The sequence below is a fragment of the Apus apus genome, chromosome 2 (assembly GCF_020740795.1).
Source record: "Apus apus isolate bApuApu2 chromosome 2, bApuApu2.pri.cur, whole genome shotgun sequence".
Classification (NCBI taxonomy): Eukaryota; Metazoa; Chordata; class Aves; order Apodiformes; family Apodidae; genus Apus; species Apus apus.
The window spans coordinates 100,640,364-100,649,717 of record NC_067283.1 but is presented as its reverse complement, the minus strand read 5'-3'; the positions used below and the strand labels follow the sequence as shown (position 1 = coordinate 100,649,717).

Below are 9,354 nucleotides of genomic sequence, written 5' to 3'. Positions count from 1 at the left end.
ATGATGTTGAATTGCCCCTCTCTGATTAGAAGGGTGACACCGGAAATCACATCTGAAAACAAAGCTAAAAGACCCGGAACACATAGCCATTACATATGACATATTAAAATATTCACGCATGCTTGCACTTGTGTATTCAAAGGCTACAAATAAGTCCAGATATTAAAATTATCTAAAAACCCCACACTTTTGTGAGCTAAACCAGTTGTTAGGTGGGCTGTTGTTTTGATTTGGTTTGTTTGTTTGTTTATTTGTTGTTTTTCTTTGGCTGGGTGGGTGTTGTTTGGTGGTTTCTGGGTTGTTGTTTTGTTTTGTTTTATTTTGTTTTGTTTTTTTTTAATAAGTGAGTTTATCCTCACATTACTTTTTTACTGTTAACACCACACTTCATAGTATAATGTATGAAAGGAATGAAAATCATTGCAAATGCACTTTAGTAGTTTGATCATAGAATGTTGAGAATGCTTTTCTGGTAAGGCTATGAATCAAAAGACATTGTCCAAGGCTCATTTCTTGCCCTTGGTAAGATCCTTTGTTCTAAAAAAAGTAGGTGTTAAAAATATTTTTGTCCGTGGAAAATGTCAGTTCAGCAGCTCTGCCAACACTTGGAACCTCTGCCTTTTTTTGCAGGAGGCGTCCTGACTTCTGAGCGATCATGTTTCAGTTGTAGACCTGTTCCATTCTGCAGACACAAAAGGCTTCAGCAGTGCCGAAATGAGGCAGAAAGTTTGTGCTGCCGCTTTCCCAGCCTGACCGAGTCCAAACAAAGCAGGTATTAATTTCTCAGAGCGGCTTCCCCGAGCAGCTTCGGGGTTGCGGGGCTGTGCGCAGATGCTGCCAGGCACCAGACCCAGCCTGATACTGCGCCTTCTTCCTCCTGCTGGTGCGCTGAGCCCCGCCACGGCCGCCTCTCTCCGCTGTTTATTCTACAAAGCACCTGGTTTATTTATTCTATGCATTTATTTACTTTTTTTTTTTTTTTTTTAATCCTCTCCTGCCCCCTTCGCACTCACACAAACACACGGTTTCCACAGGGTGTAATCAGGAGGGACAGCAGCACTGGGGAGGCGGAGGGCAGCAGGGGTGTGGGGTTTTAGGTCCCTTGAGCAGGTCGGTGGCAGGTCTGTGCCTTGCCCCAAGAAAGCCTCCCGCGGCCCTGGGACTTGGAGAGGGAGCCCCGGCCTGGCCCGCTCGCTGCCCGGCATCCTCAGCTTCCCCATCGCCGGCCAGGCGAAGAGGCCGGGGGAGGAGGTGTGGGTTTTATGAGTGGAAGGGAGGCAGGCTGGGGAGACTGAAAGGGCAAAACTGCAAAGTAGGCACCCCGCGAGTTCGGATTAGTTTTGCGACTTTATTTTCACGCCTCAGAAGCTCAGTTCATCGCGGCTTCTAGGACAAGTTGGGGGGGGGGGGATAAAAACAATTCCTGAACTCTCTCCTTCAGGTCCGAGTTTCAAATGCAAATCGGGAGATAGATTGACTCCCGCCCCACCCCCTAGCCCGGCTGCTGATTTTTATCCAAAGGACTCCATCTGTATATCCTGTCAAGGAGGAGAGGCGAGGGGGAGTGGGGCTGGGCAGGCTGGATGCTCCCTGGATTCCTTTTCAATAGCCACCGCTGGGTCTTCGGGAGGTACAAAGAGTCCCGGTGCTTCCTCCGAGCACCCTCGGAAGGAGCTGGCAGCCGGCTCCGGCAGCCGAGCAGTGATATCCCCTGCCCTGAGTACCATCTCCACCTCCTCTGCTTTCTTCCCTCCCTCCCCCCTCTTCCCTCCCTCCTTTTTCCTCCTCCTCCCTCAGCCACGATCCGCACCCATTCAGAGCTGGGCTTGGCACCGGCACCCACTTCTCCCACTGTGTGCCCAGCCGCTGGCCGTGCCGGTGCCGTGCTGTGCCGCGCCGCGCTCTGCTGCGGAGGAGGAGGAGCGGAGAGGCGGCGCTCCTGCCTCCGCGGCTGCGGGCGAGTGCGCGGGCGGGCGCGCATCCCCCATGCCAGGCGGGCGCCCCGCTGTCCGGTCCCCGCCTGGGAGCATCCCGCCAGCACTTCGCCGCGGAGGCAGCGCCCGCCTTGGGATTAAAATACTGCATTGGGCAGCCGAGGTAGAGCAGGTAAGTGCCAGCTGCACCTGTGCCTTTACCTCCTTTCTTTTCCCCTGTACCCTTCCTATGAAGGCAGAGGGAGACGGGAGTAGTTGCAGGGAAGGGCTGTGTGCGGTTCGTCGCCCCCGCCTTGCCCCTGTACTGCCCGTGCTGGGCAGCGGAGCCGCGGCCCTGCGGGGTCAGCAGGGCGGCGTGGCCCCGGGTAAGTTTCGTGTTGCCCCTGCTCGTGGATGGCGGGGAAGGGGCCGAGGGGGCGGCCCGGGCGGTGTCTGCGGGCGGCCGGGCAACGCGACTGGGAGCGGCGGCACCAGATGTGGCAGGGAAATCGTGGGACGTAAGAGCACTAATGCTATACGCGTGTGTCCACCTTCTGAAAACTAAGAGAATAATAGCACCTTTCTGACTCTTTGAAGAAGTCTCACAGGCAAGCAGGGAGGTCGAGTGGGGGAAGGGAGGACCACGGACTTCTGTAAAATAAAGGCAGCACTTAACTCCTATCTCAGTCCTTTCTGCCAAACCAAAGCGGCTGTCTTGCTTGATCTCAGAGTCCGGCACTGCTAATACAGAGCACAAGACTACTGAGGCCAGGAAATTTCCTGAGTTATTTCCCAGAGCTTTCCTACTTCTATGTCAAGGATGTTCTAGAGTTTGCAAATGTTGAGATGATGGGAGTTTATTTATTTGATTAGTATTCAGCCGGTAAGGCTAGCTCTGCAGTGCTTGGCTGTTTGATACTGACCCTTCTCCCTCCACCCTCTCTCCCCATCTATCCACATAATCCACACATAGGCATGTACTGCTTTCCTATAATAGGCTGTGTGCACTGATATCAAGTGGCTTGTGATCTGGATCCTCAGAATTCTAGTTTCTACATGGAGGAAAAATTATGCCTTTTTCAGATAAGATTTAGCCTTTATACTCCTGCTTTTGAAAGGTGAAGTAGTTCAGGTGAGCCAGGATTCTGCAGACGATGTCTTCCCTGGCAAATTGGGGGATTTAGAGAGGGATGGGAGACAGACACTAGAGAGACGCTCTGATTTTGGGAACTGAAATGTTGATACTTTAATCTTTTCCATTGCAAGGATGAAACCTTGTGTTCTGATAGATAACTTCTCAAGTCAAAGGAGGGACTTGAAAGGGCAGCATATACTTTATAGTCTCTCTAGCAAGACATACTGCCTTGCCATTTTTCAGCTAAAACTGAGGTGATTGTACAGCTTTGCAGACAATAAATCGCTTTTCCAGGACAAATAAGCAAATGCGTTCTTAAGAATGACAGTTTCTGAAACAGTCTCTCCTTGGCACTGATGCGTGACTTTACCCTTCTACCCTTATTACATTTATTATTGTGTCTCCGTTACATTACTTGAAGTTTTCAGGGAATTGTTTCTAGTGAAAGCTAGATACTTAACACTGTTTCTGAAAAAGATAGGTCTGCATAATCTCACGTGAAGAGCTATTGAGATGGGCAATAGCATGAAAGTTCCATAAGTAAATTAAGTTTGCTTAGAAAATAGCTTCTGAAGGTACAACAGGTCAACATATAAAGATTAGTTGGGAAATTATACTAGTTTGCTCTTAGCAATATTGTAACATTTTTTTTAAGATGCAATGTGAAGTAAGGATGTTTAGAAATAATACAACTGTGACTCATTAGAGCTAGTGTGATGGGTGTGTTACCATCGTTGGGGAAAAAAGAATAAAAAAAAACCCCACTTAACAAATCTAAAAGAACTATCTAGGGACCAAATGTGACATCCCGTTTTAAGTCCTTGTACACACTTTTCTAGCTCTCCAGCCTGCAACTACCAGGGGATCTAATCTAGACACACTTCTTTTTTAGGGTCATGATGAAAGGCTAAGCAAGATTAAAAAAACATTGCAATAAAAGCCACAGCAAGAGGGGAAAAGCAAAGGAGCTAAAGGCTGACTCTGACAACTTCTAATGTTAAGTATGTCAAATATATTTTGTTTGTGGACTTCATTTAGGTTAAAAACTACCTGGAATATTAGTGAAATATCAAAGATAAAAATCTGAGCTTTTGCTGCATGTTAGAAGCGTGCGTCAGTTAATGTGAATAAAAATACTAACATTAGTAATATAGACTATTTTCTTGAAAAAGCCGTTAAAGACTGAAACTTTAATCAGAGGGCATTTCACTCTCAAAATGAGAGACTTTACTGTAATTAAAGGCTGATGTAGGTCATTAGAACTGTGTTAAGAGTGAGATGGAAGCCTTGTAAGTCTCTTGTCTACTTTTTTTTAATTTAATAGCAAAGCCTCTTGATTATTTGCTATTGATTTATTAGCAAAGTGATTTTATCCTTCCATATAAAAGGGTAATTGTAAAGCATTTGTATAATTGCAAATTTTCCATGAACTGTATGATAAGAAGAATGGATATCACATCCATGTGATTTTCACCAGTCTTTTTTCAAGTACAACTATGTGCATGTGCGTATTTTGTTCATATCTTTGTTTGTCAACAGTCAGAGACCTGACTAAAGAAAATCATTAGTAATGCAAAACCTTAGGTTGTCCTAAGTCAAAGACCTACTTTGCTATAAACCTGGCTAAGCCTTTTCTCAAAAATATTCAACTCACAAATTGACTCCAATGTGCAATGAAAATAGGAAATATTTTAAACTTCAAGTTTGTAGATTGATATGTTGCTTGGGAGTCAGATTTAGTGACGGGTTGGTTAGTAAGTTTCTGTATATATTTTTGGCTGTTGGCTTCAATATCTGATGTGTTCAGCAGTTCTTCAATGAAGGCCTTCCTTGGGCCATTCAGTGCCCTTTAGATTATCAGGCACTTTTATTTTATTTCCCCACCTCCCCCAGTGTATGCTTTTGTGCTACTACTGAGAATTGTTTTCTTGTGGCAATAAAAATCATTAAATTCTATCTGAGGAAGAGTGCATAAAATAGATGATGGTTACTTCAGTTCTTCCTGCCAAATAAGGCTTAACTCTAAGCAGTAATGCAGGAGTGCCTCATCCGGGAATTAAGTGGTTCTGCAAGGAAGTCATCCCTTGGTATTATGTGAAGTTCCTCAGCTTAAATGCGGCTGCAGAAATTGAGCATGTGGAAATTTAAATATTTGACTTGATTGGTCACGGATATACAAATATCTAGTGTTTCTTTTCAATAACGGATCAAATTAGCATAATCTTTTCCAGCAATTTAGATCTATAAAATGTACCACAGCAAGGTGTAAAAAACAACAAAGAACTTCTACATGGAGGAAATGATAATAATTTAAAAAATGTCTTTCTTCTAATTTTTCTTGAGTGAAAAAAGAAACCTACCAAAAACCTGAACAACTGAGCTCTCTAGTTGCGTACAATCTTACGATCAGCTGTAGAGCAGTATGGAAGACCAAAAACTATTGTTTGGTTTTCTTTACACATTTTTTTAGCCATATCATTTATTGAAGTGTGGCTAGTGTTTTTCTATTGTCTCATCAGGTTCTTTCACCTGAGTCAGAGGGTATTGGAGCCAGTATAGTGTAACAGCACCATATGTTTGGAGCAGTGATAGGTTTTTGCTTGATAACCAGATGCGGACTGCAGGATGTGCACTACATTTACAGATTTCCCATGTGAATATTTAGGCCAGTTAGCGGCAGAAGGTTGTGGTCTGTAGCTGTAATGTCATCTGGCACAGGGAGTTAATAGGTTTCCTCATATCATCGCACTGCCTTGACTCGTAGAGCTTCATTTCATGGAAGAATCTCCACCTCACTTTCTCCAAGGCACCTTCCTTTTTTTCCTCTTTTTATTTTTCATTTTTTCTTTCCCTGAAAGAAATGATAAGCAGACATTGCAATCTACACCATAATTAGACAAGTTATCTTCTCTAAACCCTTTGTCTCAAGGATCACAGAGTTCCTGTGACTGTGAGGAAGTCTCCTGTGATAGTTAGGATATGTGACACAGAAGAGATGCAGGCTCATAACAAAAGGGAATTTTCTCTGCCACAGAAAGTGACAGGCTTTCCAATGGGCACTGTAAAACTGAATGTCAAAACATAAATATTTCAGTAAGGGTAGTTCAGCTGTCAAGGGGCTCACCTGCTGATTCCACTGTGTTTAAGGACTGTGGTTCAAGATCCAGTGGCAACAGTCACCCACAGAATTATATGAACACACAGGTTCCTATTTTATTGAATGACTAAAGTGGAGAAAAAAAACCCCACAACAAAACAAACATGCTATAGTTGTGCACTATTGACCAACCTAAAGCAAGATTTACTATCAGGTGTTGTGGGGCTGTACTTTTGGAGACAGTGAAGTCCAGGTTTATGTTGTAAATTTTACAATGGTAAAAAAAAATGAAACAATCTGATGAGAGGAGAATAATGGAGGGGAGGAGGTGTAGGGAAGGTAACAGGAGTGGAAAACTCTTCAGTTACACTTTCAGTAGATGACCAGAACTGACAGTGAGATTTCAAAATAGAAAAATATTATTCAGGATGGTGGAGTTTAGTAATGGAGAAAGTTTTGTATTTCCACTTCTTCCTGCTGAATTTTGCACATTGGAAAGACTTTAGGACAACATATGGTGAAAACTAGAATTCCCTGCTGTGTTAAAGAGGTTGACAGGAAAATGATATAGTTCATAGATTCAGCTGGCACTGTGACACTGTATGAGTGGAAGTCTGCAGAAATTTGTAGTTTGGCTGTAAAGGTTATCTGGTATGAAGCTGATCACAAGAGCCTTCAGCAAGGTTGTGGAAGTCTCAGGGGTGGGGAAAGAGGGCTTCCATGAGGATATCTAGGGAGCTGAAGACATGTTTTGCCCATAACTAACTGTACACACAAACAGCAAGGACTAGTCTAGATGCGTTGTTTTAGAAATTATGGAGCAAAGCAAAATATTCAGAGAGATTTTCAGTGGGTGTAAATTATCCTTAATTGCTTGCAGTGAGGGGAACTAGTCGTTACAGCTGAGGATCTTATTCCTGATCTGAATGTTTTCAACAAATCAAGATTGCCCCTCAGAGACAGTGCACAATAGTGTCTTTTTGACACTAGCAGATTGTTTTGGTGAGGGAGAGTAGTAACATTTTTCAGATTAGAAGTGCTCACCAGAACACTTCTGCTACTAGACTGTGTTTAAATATAGTTCTATATCTATGCAGCAGATGGGAGAAAAATATAAGTTTTATGGTATATACTGGATAAGGAGGTTATTATTTTTTTTTCAAATGTATATTCTTCAGTCTGATGTTCTATATATCAACCAGCTATTTAAGAACACAAGCATGAGAGAATAGATATTTAATGGATATTTTGGGGGGAAGATAGTCAGTATGTTAGTGCTCTGGTAGGACATACTATGTCCACAGTCCAGACCACATAACATACTTTTTGTATTACACACCAGTTTTTATGTTTATATTCTTCATATTTGTGATTGTCAAGACTATATACAAAGTTTACAGGGAATATAAGCTTAGATGTGAAAGGTAGAGTCTAATGATTTAAATATACCAGCAGACAAATTCATTTTATTTTTAACTCCTAAATTACTTTTTATTTAGGCAAAGCATGAGTGAAGAGACTTGATTGCATTTTGCTCCATCGATTACAAGTGCAAATAATTCTTAATTCTGTGTACTCTGATTCCTGTTTGTCCAGAAAGTGATTCCATTTTATCAAAGAGCACCTTTAAACCCAAAATACAAAATGGTTGCAGGTCAGTTTTGCCTTCACTTCACACTCAAGCCTGTAAATGCAGATGACAGAGAAGGCACTGGAATCAGAGCACTGCATTGCCTCTATTGCTGTCAGTGTTAGTCATATCCACTGCTGCAAGTGCAACCCTGAACACTGAAGTTGTGCCTTGATGAGGAAAAAAAGCCACAACAGTGTCTTTAGTTTTCAGCTTTATGAATGCTGTGATGCTGCTTATGTAGACTGCAGACTTCATACTTATGGACTTCATAGAACTAGTGATGTAGAAGTGCTAGTTACACTTGGAAAGAAATAGAATATTTTATTATTCTTATTTTTAAAATCCATATAAATTTGTATATCTGTATCAGTAAAAAAGGCAGTGAAATGCAATTTAATAAATAATTATTCACCAAACAGAAAATATTTTTAAATACCAGACACTTCTGCTTTGGGAAGTATCATATTCAATGTGTTGAAAGAACTATAAATAAAAACTAAAAAGGCTCTAAGAGGAATAGAAAGACTTATCCTGAAGAAGGGGAGGAAGGGAGGGAAGAGAGTTTCAGAGCAGAGAGTGCTGCCATGCTGCAATACAGCTGAGTAAAAATAATTGGAATTGTGGAGCCTGTGTTGTGAAAGTATTTGAGAACGAGTAAAAGGCAACAATTTTATAAATATACATATTTTTTTCAAGGGGGTGTGAGTATTCTGCTTTTCATCAGATTGTGCTGTCTAGCATATGGACTGTTCTTCACTTGGTATTTTTGGGTGCGTTTTTCAGTTCTGTGCTGTGGTGTGTGGCTGGGGACCATGGTACTCCATATGGTAGCTTTCATAGTTTCCTGCAGGTGTAAAAGAAAGGATAAAAGAGAACACTGTTCTAGATAAAGGTTAGAGCAAATCCAGGTCTGAAATTGTCTGTTCAGGGCAAGAACAAGACATTTCAAACTGCTTAGTATTAAGAGTCTAACATATTGTAAATGTTTTACCGAGATTTCTTAAGAAAATCCATTTTGTATTTTTATCTCTGTTAAATAACAATCTGCTGCCTCTTTTAAATAAAGTGACAGTTTATCAATATCAAAAGTCCTTAACCTGATATAATTTAGACACAGAGAGGGAAAGTAAAGTGTGCTTAAACAGTCCCTACTACAAACAACGCTTAGCTTATTTGAACTGAGTGATAGGAAGCGAATGTATCACTGAGGAATCACGTATCACCTACTCTCCTTAACACTCATCGCAGCCCTCTCTGATTTCCACATTACATGGTCATGATTTACCCAAAGGGCCAGATCAAAACTGAGCTATGACTAGTTTGGATTAGTAATTTTAAACTAGTGAGGATGACAACTGTGCATTAAACCTGCATTAAAAAGAATCTTGGTCCATGTTGTGGAAATTAGGGTCTTTAGGTAAGACATTGCCTATTATCTTTTTTTTTTTTTTGCCTGTAGGGAGACACTGGATTTTCACATGTGGAAGCTTTCAAATTGCTGCTGCTTAGCAAACACGCTCAGTGGGTTTGTGGTTTATCCCACCAGTCTCTAAGCAAAGCCTTTCTGATGCAGGGC

General features: G+C 42.0%; 1 protein-coding gene across 2 annotated transcripts in view; it reads left to right on the top strand.

Moving 5' to 3' along the window:
- The first annotated feature begins 2,009 nt into the window (after positions 1-2,009).
- LOC127381514 (cadherin-7) overlaps positions 2,010-9,354 on the top strand; it is an 83,662-nt gene continuing 76,317 nt past the window's right edge. The window contains exon 1 of one of the 2 annotated variants that reach the window (XM_051611936.1): positions 2,010-2,106. The gene's annotated coding sequence lies outside the window, so the exon portion shown is untranslated. The remainder of the gene's footprint in view (positions 2,107-9,354) is intronic. The other variant, XM_051611934.1, reaches the window with a different exon arrangement.